Source organism: Pecten maximus, chromosome 9, assembly GCF_902652985.1.
Source record: "Pecten maximus chromosome 9, xPecMax1.1, whole genome shotgun sequence".
NCBI lineage: Eukaryota > Metazoa > Mollusca > Bivalvia > Pectinida > Pectinidae > Pecten > Pecten maximus.
In genome coordinates, this window is record NC_047023.1 from 11779905 (window position 1) to 11792918 (window position 13014).

Below are 13014 nucleotides of genomic sequence, written 5' to 3' on the forward strand. Positions count from 1 at the left end.
TTATATCTTCGTGTGGGTCAACACTGTATTATATCTTCGTGTGTATTAACACTGTATTATATCTGCGTATGTGTTACCACTGTATTATATCTTCGTGTGTGTAAACACTGTATTAATATCTTCGTGTGTATTAACACTGTATTTTATCTTCGTGTGTATTAACACTGTATTACATGTATATCTTCGTGTGTATTAACACTGTATTATATCTTCGTGTGTGTTAACACTGTGTTATATCTTCGTGTGTATTAACACTGTATTAGATCTTCGTGTATGTTAACACTGTATTATATCTTAGTGTATGTTAACACGGTATTATATCTTAGTGTATGTTAACACTGTATTATGTCTTCATGTGTATTAACATTGTATTATATCTTCGTGTGTATAAACACTGTATTATATCTTCGTGTGGGTCAACACTGTATTATATCTTCGTGTGTATTAACACTGTATTATATCTTCGTGTGTATTAACACTGTATTATATCGTCGTGTGTGTTAACACTGTTTTATATCTCCGTATGTATTAACACTGTATGGTATCTTCGTGTGTGTTAACACTGTATTATATCTTCGTCTACATATGGTTATTACTTTCAGGATTTCTTTCGTGAACAAACTTAATAACGAATTAAAACAAATATTATTTTTAATGGAATACATTTCATATAAAGATGATCACTTTTGAAAACAAATTAAGAACTAGAGTCCAAGCTCGACAAATGTATTCCTACGCCGGACTTGATATAGTTCTTTGAAAAATGACTTGAGTTAGCTGTGGTAGGTTCATTGAGTCTGAATTAAGTGAAAATATAAATATTGTATTATATCTCCGTGTGTGTTAACACTTTATTATATGTTTGTGTGTGTTAACACAACATAAAAGGACAACATCATCAACAGATTGAAGAGTTTAAAACCTACATTACTCTTTGTAGAGGACTTTTACAAATTAATACAAAAGGCATTTACATATAGCTTACAATGTGTTACCAGAGATTAATTGGTGATTTCCATTATCGGACAGCGAACATTTAACACTCTGATTTAATGTCAGGACTAAACGATGAATTCTGAACAGATTGCATTTTGTAATTAATCATACCCTAATAACAAATCTAATAAAACAATGAGGGTAATCCATTTTCCAGTTTCCGTGTGCGATCTTCCTCAACTGATTGCAAAATTAAATTAACAAAAGATTATTTTTTGCACAAAGCAATTTACACTCTTTTCTGCGAGGAGGGTGAATTTGTACAGGGAATAGGGTTTGTTTACATGCTAAATCTCACCTAGTACACTATTATGTAAGTGATGTAGCCGTACAGTGTCTATACCGTCAATGCTCAAGGACAAAAAAATGACATTGCAATATACGACCATCAATAACCACGCCGTGCAAAGAAATCCTTGACTTGTCATCATAGCTCCTGTCATATCCTTCAACCTAGTCGGTAGCCTCTTCATCTCCTCTCCAGTAGATTGAAACGAACTACGTAATTAATTGTTAAATTGGACGAATTCGTCAGCTAGATATTTAAACCTGTCGCTCAGGTAACAACCCAACTGTTATCAGATTGACAGGGAAGTTCTAAAATATAGGAGTCGGTACTGATATACGGATTGTTAGCTTGAAAATAATACAAGATTTCTGGTAGATTTAGATGGTGATGTGCATAGTAGACTACCATGCCTCAATGCCATACATGAGTCAAAATACGAAGCGGTAACACGTTTGGTAATATCTTGCTATTAAAGAATTATAGAGTTACGCTATAATCATTCTCAAAACTGATTTATGAACGCACACTGCTATACAGGAAGTAAATTAGTGTTCTGGGAACTGTTATGTTTTTTTCATATAATATAACTACTTATATTTTTGCAAATGTACGATTTTTCAGGAAAAAGTACTAATATGCCGTAGATACAATGTCTATATACATGTGTTTGATAAGATGTATGCACGAGAGACTAGTTTTCAAGGTCAACAATGAATTCTTAAATTACTTACAATATATATATATGTCTGTCTGTATATACAAGCTGTATATTGTATATAAACGGTCTCAAAATATCAACTCGGCAGATTTGTTGCTTTTTTTCCAGCGAGTTAGGAACAATGGCGATTAATGATGTTGCATTTCATCAAAACACCGTTGAGTAGTTATAAGTTCTTGTAGGAATATTTACAATAATTCACGTTATTCAAGTTAATTTGAGAACATATTTCTGCAAAAAAAAAAAAAAAAAAAAAGCAATTCAGGACAGCAGCACTAAAACTGTATACAACATTGTAGAAGTCTGTTTATCAGAAAACTGATGTAAAAGCGAACTGATGCTTAATGAGACAAAATTAATCATCAAAAAGGGTGTGATTCAGTGATTATGAGAACTGCGTATTGACATCTTTAGATCGTGTGTCTGTCAGCTCATTCTTTCCACAAATGAATATATAAAGTCTTCAGTACAATTAGTTTGACAGATATACAATAGGTATGTCTCTGTAGGCGATCCACAGCCATGCAGCACTAGAGAGAACACATGCTGGTTAGGTCATTGCGTTGGCTGTCTGTATAATACAGTCAAAAGAAGAACGGTCGTTGTACCTACAACGCACTAAGGAATAGGACATATGTCCTCAGAACGTCCAGTTTGAAGTAAAACAAAAAAACAAGTCTCGTTACTTTTTAATCATGATCTCTGATTGCCAGCAATAACATTTATCGGCTATTTTGAAACTTGCACGAATGTATAATATATCACTGAGTTCAACAATTTCAGACAATTGCTATATTCCTATGTATTTGAGAAAAGTAAATTTTACAATATTTCAACAAGCATGTGCCTTATATTTCATTTTAAATATATATATAAACATAAGGAACAACAAATACCCAGACTTTTCAGCCAGACCTTTCTCCTTTAACAGCCCTCCTGAAGACGCCTGTGAAGGCAGAAATTAGTCATTGCTATATACGGCCATCAATGTCCACGTCTTGCAAGGAAAATCAAGTATCCTTGATTTGTCACCCTAACTCCCGTCATATCCTTCAACCTAGCCGGTAGCCTCTCGAGTAGATAGGATTTGGTTTTGGTACTATTGATCAACTGATTGTTAGCTTGGAAATAATACATGATTTGTTTGTTATAGATTTAGATGGTGAAGTGCATGGCAGTCAACCACGCCTACATACAATGCATAGGTCAAATTATAAGGTGGCAACACGTTTGGTAATATCTTGCAATTGATGAATTGTATAATGTAGCTATCATCCTTATCAAAAATTATATTTATAAACCCTCACTGCTATACAGGAAGTGAATAAGTGAACGGGGAACTGTAAAAGTTGTTTTTCATATAATATTGCTGCTTTTGTTTTTTGCAAATCTATGATATTATCCAAAGAATAGGATTAATATTCCGTAGATACAATGTCTCTATACACGTGTTAGATAAGTTGTATACACAAGAGACTTGTTTTTAAGGTTAACCATGATTTTCACTTACAATATATATATATGTGTGTGTGTATATATATTGTATATAAACGGTCTCAAATATCAAATCGGCGGATTTATTGCTGTTTTTATACACAGCGACGTTTAATTTAAATATCAAGCGAGAAGTCTTCTTTCCGACGAATTAGAAACAATGGCTATGATGAGTGTTGCATTTAAGCAATACACCGTTGAGTAGTTACATGTACATGTGTCTATGAATATTTACAATAATGCACGTTATTCAAGGTAATTTCGACAGCACATTTCTGCAAGAAACAGCCATCTAGGACAGCGGCACTAAAATTGCATTCAACTCTCTAGAAGTCCGTTTATCAGGAAACAGGACTGATGTGAAAGTCAGCGAACTGATGCTTAATGAGACTACATTAATCATCAATAAGGGTGTGATTCAGTGATTATGAGAAACTGAGGCATTGGCATCTTCAGATCGTGTTACTGTCAAATCATTCTTTCTATATGAATATGTAAAGTCCTCAGTATAATTAGTTTGACAGATGTACAATAGGTAGTTCTCTGTAGGCGATCCACAGCCATGCAACACTAGAGAGAACACATGCTGGTTAGGCAATTTCGTTGGCTATCTGTAGAATACAGTCAAAAGAAGAACGGCCGTTGTACCTACAACGCACTAAGGGAAAGGACATATGTCCTCAATACGTCCAGTTATAATTAAATAAAAAGTCTCGTTACTTTTAAATCGTGATCTCTGACTGGCCAGCAATAACATTTATTAGCTATTTTGAAACTTACACGAATATATAGTATATCGCTGATTTCGACTATGCTGCAAAGCGAGCGTTTATATTTCCAAATTACCACGCCGCGTTGGTTGTTCATGCTATGTTATAATATGCGAATTTTAATTTTTAATATTTTTGTTTCAAATAAAGTAATTAATGAACAAATCCAGGAAAAGCCAACTGAATTGATGCATTTGAAGTCTCAAACATTTCTTGTTTAATACCGTAAGAGCATCATTTGTGTAGTGGAAGAGAGTTGAATCTGTCAATATGGATCTCAAGATATTCTGACAAGGGTAAATTGCTATGGGATAACCAGGCATCATGGCTCTAATTTCATGAAACTAAAGTCGCAGTTTCCTAACGGGATAACACTGTATGGAAACGACATTGATTAAGTCGAAGTTGATACCATACCTGTCAATAGGAGCAGGATTCGTGATAATTCGATGCCAGCCATGTGGGTTCCTAACATCTTTTGACAGCCTTTAAGGTCATAGTTGAGGATTTAGGGTCGGTGTACGGCAGATATATATTTGTCTTGTCAACCAGGTTCAAGGCGGATGACGTGATGGTGACAATGGGAGTGTTTAGGCCTGGACAATTAATGGCATTAGGATGGGATCATGAGAATGAGTTGCTTCTAAATAACATCGTTACGAAACACAATCGTCACATTAAAATCATATGAATATATCAACTGTTTAATAAATGAAAAATCGATTCGCAAAATTGACAGATCAGTGAAATGAAAAGAACTTGCATTCCATGCCAAAATAAATCAAAATAAAATAAATAAATCAAAGCGTTTAAAGTGAAACATGGGAATATTTCGTTAACGAAAGTAAAGAACAGTTTTCTGTACCAATAGGGGATCTGATTTCTTTAAGAATCCGCAACTCATGTAGCTCTATTATGGAACGTATTTTACACTTCAACACTTAAATATCAAAGCTGATAACACTATATATCCATAATATTGAAATATTTTAAAATATATTATTGTTTATATGTATCGTCATGCTTCAGCAACTTCGGTTAACATGACCTATGTTATTATAGTTGTAACACAGTTTGACAAATATATCAAAATCTTCACTGATGGTGTTCTGATAAGTGCGCCGCCCCTGGGCCTTTTAAGATGTCCTTCAGATTGTACTGGTCAAGCCCACTGACCAGTCCGTTATATCATTTACTACAATCTACCGTGTTAGAACTCTCACCACATTGTGCTACTTTGTAAACGTCCCTGTACAACTTAAAATTCGTAAGTTATCATTCCAATTTGGTACATCTGGTCAGATAACTATAGTACGCTGTTCACGCATGCGAGGAGTGATATTAAAGTGATAAGTAGGAAAGTGTTTAATTTATCATATAAATACAATATGAGACAGACAGACAGACAGATAGATACTTCAATCACAGTGTAGTGTAATCCAAACAAAATTGTATATGCCTGTGACCTGAGTGGGCATTTTCAGACGCAATGAACTGGAATAAAATACAGAAAAAATCACTGTCATTGTAAGTATCCTATAGTAACTGTTTAACTGTAGTATAGTCAGTAAAACCTCGCTATACACCAAGGCGCATATTTACCAATACTATTAGTGGAATTTGTCAATATATTGAATGACATTTAAAATCAAAATATCCTCCAGAAAAAAAATGGTGGATGAAAAAATACGTTACTAGCAATAGAAATGACGGATGAAACAAAGAAGGAGCGTTATACTGTGGTTTCAGTGTGTCTAACCCCCTAACTGATCAGATTTATGAATTATTATTTGATAGGCGTTATTTGTTGATAGTTGTTAACACGTCATATTGCCACCGAGGTGAGGGAAGCACAGAAATATTCCTCCACCCTCTTTTTAAAATTTACAAGATTAAAACATTTATGAAGAAGCATCATTCCTACTATATTTGTATTATACGTAATGTATCTTGCGAGACATCATCGAATGATAAGAAAAACATGATTCGGTATCTATCCAAAAACAAGTACACGACGCATTTTCGTGGAATCTCTAGAGAAATATATGTATTTCAAAATGTCAGAACGATGTGATTTTCAATTTGTTCACAGTCAAATGTCGTATTTTAAGGATATGATTTCTTCCGATATTACCCAGTATTGATCGACAGCCTACCCTCATTGATCCGCCGCCTCTCCCGACGTATAGCTGGGTGTTTATAATCGCGGTCCTCGCTAGGCCTAGTTACGACAGCAAGTGTCCGTACAGCGGTGTGCTAGAGGTCCACGAGGGCGCATTACAGACAACTGTTACAGACTTAGTAATGTTTAACAATAGCTAGGGTTTGCTTAGTGCCGTTACGGAAGAGATGTGTATGAAAAGTTACCAAAGTTTCAGCTCTGTCTTCGGAAGTGCTTTGAAGTGTTCACGGAAAAACGACTGATGTTAAGACTCCATTTTTGTATGGAAGTCATTAATCTTTGCGGAAATATCTAATCGTATCTAGAAATATTTTCCTGTTTCACTATTGTTAAACGCCAGATGAATTGATAATATCAGTGATCAAGAAGAAAAACATTTGGTCGGATTGGGAAGCTCTAAGCGAGCCAAAGGTAGGTACAATTTGTTCACTGAATGAAAAATATTTAAAAAAAAAAATTGTATACTATAGTTACGATCTTTGTATGTAGTTAAGACTATCATATTCATTTTTATTTCAGAAGTTCTGTATTTTCTGTATTTCAAAGACTATTTGCTATCCATTTTTGTGTGATAAAATAAACATTTCACAGGGTATCTAGAATTAAATGATTCTTGGTAGGCTAAAGTTGTGTTACAGTATTTAAGGGAGTTCAATATTTAACAAACCGACCTTAGCTCTAACTGATTATTAAGTGTGTCAATATATTGTATATGCATCGTTGCAGCTGTTTAAGGTCATCCCGGCATTTAACAATGTTAAAGACTTGAGTTAATTAGAGCTCGAAAGTAAAAGTAAATTATCACTTTGCATTATTAACATCCAAGGCGCCTATGATATTTTCCAGTGTTCTGTAAAACACGACCATACGCTCAAGATCACAACAGGCTTATTTATGATTATTTTTGTCACATTGCTAATTGGGTATTTTAATACCGTTTTCGTAACCTTTTTTTGTTCTTCTTTTTACGAAAATATCACTTATAAAGTTAGGAAAATTCTTTCTAACTGAATGAATGCTTAGGTTTTTTAATGTCGCCAACTATGTGCTGCAGCGATTCATCGCCACACTTGTATTAGTGAAATTTGTTATTGTTAATGATTGCACGTAGGAGATTGTCATTTCAACTTTCAATAATTACCTATAAATAATTAGGCCGCCCATTTCACATGCCTCATTGGATACACTACTAGCGTTAGGACGCAGAGCTGCGTTACCGAAGGGTCGCTAGTTCGAGTCCCGGCACCGGCGTTGTATGGTATATTTGAACAAGATACCTTTCTCCGTTGTGTATCAGTCGACTCAAATTATAAATTGTATAAACTGTAAATTATTACGTGTTAGGGCAGTACAAGAAATGTCGTGTGTAAGCCGTTAGGGCCGAAATGGCAGCTCCAGCTGCATTCTCAGCAGGGAGTTTGGAAAGACATTGGCTAGTTGCTAAAAGTCCAATTACCAATGATAATAATTTATGAACTGATTTGAGACTGTTATGGTGCTGTGACACAGCGGTATATAAAACTCAAGGTTATTATTAATAAAAATAAATTCAACAAACGATGTATTTATATATTCCAGCAATGAACATGTACAACATAACATCAAATAAAACATATGAATAGTTCAATAATTTAACACCATGTGAATGCCAAATAATACAGCAATTTTTTTTTCGCCTAGAGATTTTGGAATACTATAGGCGATTAAAATAAGTTATTTATTAAACTGAAACATGCTATTAATAGTCTAATGAAATATGAACTTGAAATAAGTCTAAATGACTAAAGACCCAAAGTTCCCACTGGTCTTATGTCAGACACAAGTAAATGTACTATAATAATTATTATTTAAACCTATATTGTTATATCTGAACAAAAGGATGATACAGCGCATTATACCACGAACATCCCTATTAAATGTACCTAAGCGTCTCTGCTCAATATTAACGAAATAATCATTAGACAGGAATTCATTTCTACTTTATTAAGCACTTAACACTACATCCAGATCTAATTCTGGAATCTGAAGACGGGCCAAGTATTACTCGATTCGGTTCAATTACTTCTTCACTCTGTATCTGTAACGCTGAGTGCAATATTTTTCCTATCTTGTTATTTTCATCTTACAAAAAGTACATCCTTTCATTTTTCATTATTGCTGTGCCAATGCACGCATGAAGGTGGACCAAATACAAATTGAAAATATCACGCTTATCATTCAGCTTAGTTGAAAGTTGCCCCTGCTTGTAACGTTGTAAGTAAGGATCGGCTGGTGTTGAAGAGTCTAGTATCCTTGATTTCAAGTTCTGCGGGATACATCTGATCAACTTGCTGTTGTCATAGAACCATGACAACTTCAGTTAAAGTCGCGTGCTGTGGAAACTGCTTCACGCAATCACTCACTTATTCACGTGTCATAGTATGTCGTCTTAAACGCTGACACTTAGTGATTTTTTCACTTAATTTGTGATGCTATTTGTCATCCTGCTTCAGTTGGTCTCTCAGAGTATGTTTATGTTGTATATATATATATATATATATATATGTTCTAGGATTTGTTATCACTGCTGTTAGAGAGTTTGGTCTCTTGCGTTTGAGAGTTCCTTTAAGCATTGCGTTGCATGTAAAGCGGAACACCATCAACAGGGGAGCCAAAACATCATATGTACTATAATCGAGAATTAATTTGGGCCATCGTAGGTAAAGTAACGATGAGAAAATTACTCCTCGTATTATGATGATAGCGGTTCACATGAACTTATCGCTAGTGGAATGATTGCCAGCAACGTCCACAGAGGAAACGAACTCCGTAGAATATATTAGATGTCTGGGCCATTAGGCAAATCCTCATATAATATATTCCAATATACAGCGAAATATTTCCACTGATATGCATCTGGTTGATGGAATACCGGGAGACCACACACTCCCAGCGAAGTGGGGGCGCTGAAATACTAGGAATAAACCTTACTCCCGTGGCAGTTATTCTGACACGTATATACGTTATGAGATGTTTGTATTGAAAGGAAATCAGTGCTCTCCCTTATTGACATAGCTGTGTCACAATGTATCAGTATAGGATGAGTGACCCGTTAGGTTATGTCAGATTGCACTAAACAACTGTTGTAATTAACTGCGGTACGTTATTCGCATTATGGTACCGATAACACACGAGCGAAAACAACACAGTAGCGTGGGGGTATGTCTAGGTATATAGGTAGGCCATACTCTGGAATATTAAGCAGCCCCGCCGAATTATCTATTGATATCTCCTGTGGTGTGTGTAAGTGGTCCCTTACATCACCTCGCATATGTTGTTATGCAAATGAATGCGCGAAAGGAGAATACTTGAATTTAGAACAATTGAATAAAGTCGTTGTATGAACATTTCGATTAGCAATGAATTAATTGTTTTCATACAGTATTATTGTCAAGCCAATAGAGGATTCTTTGTTGTTGTTGTTGTTGTTGTTGTTGTTGTTTAGTCAATTACACATAAAAGTACAGTTAGCTTACTGTAAACCTTCAATGAGCTTTATCTAACCATTGTTATTCCTTGATTTTGTATTTCAATTGCTATAAATGACCAAACTTTGCAGTTCAAGATAATATTGCGCGTATTCCATAAATCCATGTATATATTTTGTTATCATACGTACACTACAATTCGGCTTGTCCTCTAACGTTAATATAACCAAGGACGTGATGACTTAGATACTGCAGTCATTGTGAACATGAACCGCCACCGTTCACATGACGGCGAGCATAACTACCTTACGGCCACGGGATGGCTGTACATTACATTCCTTTTTCGGTTTGGTTTGTTTTTGTTTAACGTCCTATTAACAGCCAGGGTCATTTAAGGACGTGCCAGGTTTTGGAGTGCCCGGAGAAAAACCACCGGCCAACGGTCAGTACCGGGCAACTGCCCCACGTAGGTTTCGAACTCGCAACCCAGAGGTGGAGGGCTAGTGATAAAGTGTCGGTACACCTTAACCACCCGGCCACCGCGGCCCCTTACATTACATTCCTCTTTCTAACTACAATGTAGTTTACATCGTGGCATTGTCATGCAAATATCTACTTATTAAAACCATTTTGTATTGTTTTCCTAAATTTTCTCTTTAAATTTCGAATCTGTTCTTGAGCAAACTCGTGTATTCACAGCATGTCTCTCGCACTAAACGTCTAACGGGTTTACAGGTATTCCATAGAAAATATTTTAATATCAGATTTTGATATAGCACTGGTCTTATATGTATGGCATATGAAAAAAAAAATAAACATTCAAAAATTAGTATTTTTTTTATTGAAGTTATGTATTGACTTTTATTATCTGAATATAGAACTGTGTGATTAGACGAACCCCAAAAAGCGTATGCCAACGTCAATCTATTCTTAAAAATGGTATGCATTCACGTGTTAAAATTTCACTTAATATTGACCAATCAGCACTGCAGTTTCTGGTCTGGTATTCAAAGTGACACCTTTTTATACGATGTAGATAAATAAACGGTGTAGAGTACTTGGTTGGTTCGGTACATTTTTATTACATACACTGAAGTATTTTTTTATAGCTAAGTAGTTGATAACGTTCCTGTGAAAAGATATTAGCAGCTATTTGCCATTACAGACATCAGTGGAATAAAAAACATAGTTGACTAATGGAAGTGTAGTCAAACATAATCTTTGTACCACAAAATCGTTTCTTGTAAAAAAAAAAAATAAAAAAATAACGATTTAGTCGCTGGAGGGAAAATTAAATAATGTACTTTACTTTTAGTGGAACTGGTATGTTTTAAGTGTAACGGAATACATACCAAGGACATGAATGTGGCGATTCTATCTAAAAAGTGTGCCGTTGGCATTATTGATAGAGATTTCCTCTAGGAGATAATTCTGCCTGATTGCGATGAAATACCAAAACCCTTCCCGGAAATTAAAGACAATATCCGTGTCGAGCCAGCAGATTTAAAAGAAAGACACCCACATTAGCAAATAAAGCCGTCTCAGCGGCAACCCCGGCACGTTACCCGCTTAATTTAACCAAACTGGCCCGACTTCAGTTCAAAACTTCTTACAAATAGTCCTCCAGATTCTGTTGAAGGCAACAGACCTGTTAATAACGCAAAAAGCTAAACTGTCAAGAGAAGCTTTGATAACTGGTGCCACCCGCTTGCAAGCGACACTATCCTAATATTTTAAACTCTGTGACATAAGAGTACTGACTTGAGAAAAAAACGAAAACATAAAATAAATGTAATGAATTCGTCAGTAGGGGGTTTACACTCTGCAGATATTTTTATCCTGATTTATTTCAAACGAATCAAAACTACGGACACATATCAAACTTATAATTAATCAGTACAAATCATTCAAACAAACTAGGTATAAAAAAAAAACCTACCAACAAACTGGTTATGCATAGGTAATTGAACTGAAAGTGAGGGGGATTCACATACATTGACTTAATTATCGGTAATAGCGGTAGTGTTAGATGAGTGAGACTTTAATGCTCGCTCTGGCGTTTCTGCTTCAGAAGTGCATGTCTTTTCTTTTCCAAAGTAGACCCCCAAATGATGACTTCTGAAAGAAGCTGTAGATACCTAAGATGATCTTTGTTCTGTTGTTGTTATTGACGTTTGACGTCCCTGTATAGGTCATGGTCACTGAGAGGAGTGGGGGGGGGGGGGGGGGGTCAAATGGACAGCAAAACAACAAAGGAAAATGCAGAACGAAAGCAGCTGTCAAAGACAATGTATATATCAAAACATTAACAGTAGATTCAGATTGATTTGTCGGTTTAGGGTTCAACATAATCTCCGATGATCCTTGAGTTGCGTGATCAAAGGCTTTCCTTGATTACAAAGGATACGTGATATGTTTGATATCTATATCAGGTAAACAATATTGTAAGGAGGATGACTATATGGCTATATATAGCAACTATAACGAAGCTTTGATATACAATGTATCAAGAGAAAGTGCATTAGTGAGATGAATTTTTTGTCCATTCTGTATATGGGGAACCTAACATACAAGATATCAAACGGGATTTGTGTTTCAGTTTCCACATTAGCGTCAGATTTGCAAATGAAAATAATTATTTTATAAAAGAACGCAAGTGATTAAAGCAACAGAGAAGGCCAAAATAATAACAAAACCGTAGTTTTAACACATCGATAAAACGGTAAATTGATACGAATTAAAGGCAGGGTGAACATTTTCTGTTTCATTGATGATGCTAGTTCTGTAAATCTATGTCAAATCCGGTTTAAATTGCATCATCTTCAGTGAGAAATCGTTATAATGGAAACAGAAAATTATATTTAGAATCAACCAGGACATTTAAACGCTGAAGACATGGAGAACCTTGTTGTTACTAATTAGAAATGGAAAGTTTACAAATGGTACTTTGACGTTGATGATCCACTCAAGTTGTAAGTTTTCTCTAATTGTTAGGTTGAGGTAAATATGTAGGTAAACGACTGATATTGGGGAGTCTGTTGTGTTTCACAGGGTATATCGACATAGTCGTTAAAGTTTTAAGACACAAAACGCCGTCA

General features: G+C 35.2%; 1 protein-coding gene across 1 annotated transcript in view; it reads left to right on the forward strand.

Moving 5' to 3' along the window:
• The first annotated feature begins 6783 nt into the window (after positions 1-6783).
• Positions 6784-13014, forward strand: part of LOC117334918 — a 47715-nt gene continuing 41484 nt past the window's right edge. Inside the window, exon 1 of the mRNA XM_033894764.1 lies at positions 6784-6860. The gene's annotated coding sequence lies outside the window, so the exon portion shown is untranslated. The remainder of the gene's footprint in view (positions 6861-13014) is intronic.